The sequence below is a fragment of the Epinephelus moara genome, chromosome 24 (assembly GCF_006386435.1).
Source record: "Epinephelus moara isolate mb chromosome 24, YSFRI_EMoa_1.0, whole genome shotgun sequence".
Taxonomy (NCBI): Eukaryota; Metazoa; Chordata; class Actinopteri; order Perciformes; family Serranidae; genus Epinephelus; species Epinephelus moara.
The window spans coordinates 27,350,499-27,351,589 of NC_065529.1; the positions used below are offsets into that span (position 1 = coordinate 27,350,499).

Consider the following 1,091-nt stretch of genomic DNA (forward strand, 5'->3'; position numbering starts at 1 on the left):
GTTATGAAGCATCCAGACCCCTCAGATCATCTGGAACAGGTTTACTCAGTGTTCCCAGGATCAAAACCAAACAAGGTGAAGCAGCCTTTAGTTTCTATGCTCCCCGCCTGTGGAACAAACTTCCAGAATATCTGAGGTTGGCTGAAACTGTCAGCTCATTTAAATCAGGGCTTAAAACATTACTATTTACTGCAGCTTACCAGTGAACTAGATGTAACTTATTGTTAGGATAATCTGTAGCTATTCTTTTTATATTTGTCTGCTGTTGCTTTTGCTTTATGTTTGCTTTTTAAATGCATTTTCTGTACTGTTTTTAACTATTTATTGTCTTGCTTTTAGCTTTTGTTTTTAATGATCTCAAACACAATTTTATTGTTCCTTTAATGTTTTATTTTATTGCATTTCTCTTGTAAAGCACAGTGAATTACCTTGTGTGTGAATGGTGCTATATAAATAAAATTGCCTTGCCTTGCCTTTGACTCAAGGATGAGCCTTAGCCATAACTCAAGAAGTCATACAGTAATTATGACAAAATTGTGAAGCATCATTGTTTTAGAATTTGTAGCTTCTTTGCAGCAACATCCACATTTGAAGCATTGTCCGCTCTTCACATGAGTCTGGACAGACATGGATGTAAACTGTAACTTGACTTGGTTGGCGGAGGCAAACCACCATGAGGTGGTAAATCTTGATTGATTGATTGATTGATTGATTGATTTGTTTTTGGAAAAATCACTCAGAGAGATGCACTGATGAGATGTAATCTCACAAATGTCGACTGAAGTGATGGTAATGTTTCGGAAAAATGCTGCAGTTTATTGAAGTAGGTTGAGGTCAGGAACGGCTTTTATATGTCTTAAACGAAGAATCAAAAGGATAATCAACAAAGTTTTAATCTTTTTCCATGACCTTTTAAAAATACTTTGTATTAATCTCTGAAATTAAAGGCACTGTATGTAAGAATGTGGCCAAAACGGTTACTGCACTCAAATTCAAAATACTGCCGCGAGTCGTGTCCGCCCCCCCCTCCCCTACAGATTCGAGGTTGCTGGACAGCGGCACGCTGGAGACTGATTTGTTTGCCCACGGGC

The 1,091-nt window shown here is 37.9% G+C and overlaps 1 protein-coding gene across 1 annotated transcript in view; it reads right to left on the reverse strand.

Moving 5' to 3' along the window:
* The window catches only part of LOC126385478 (sodium- and chloride-dependent GABA transporter 2-like), a 46,564-nt gene that overhangs the window by 27,685 nt on the left and 17,788 nt on the right, over window positions 1-1,091 (reverse strand). The gene's annotated exons all lie outside the window — the stretch shown is intronic.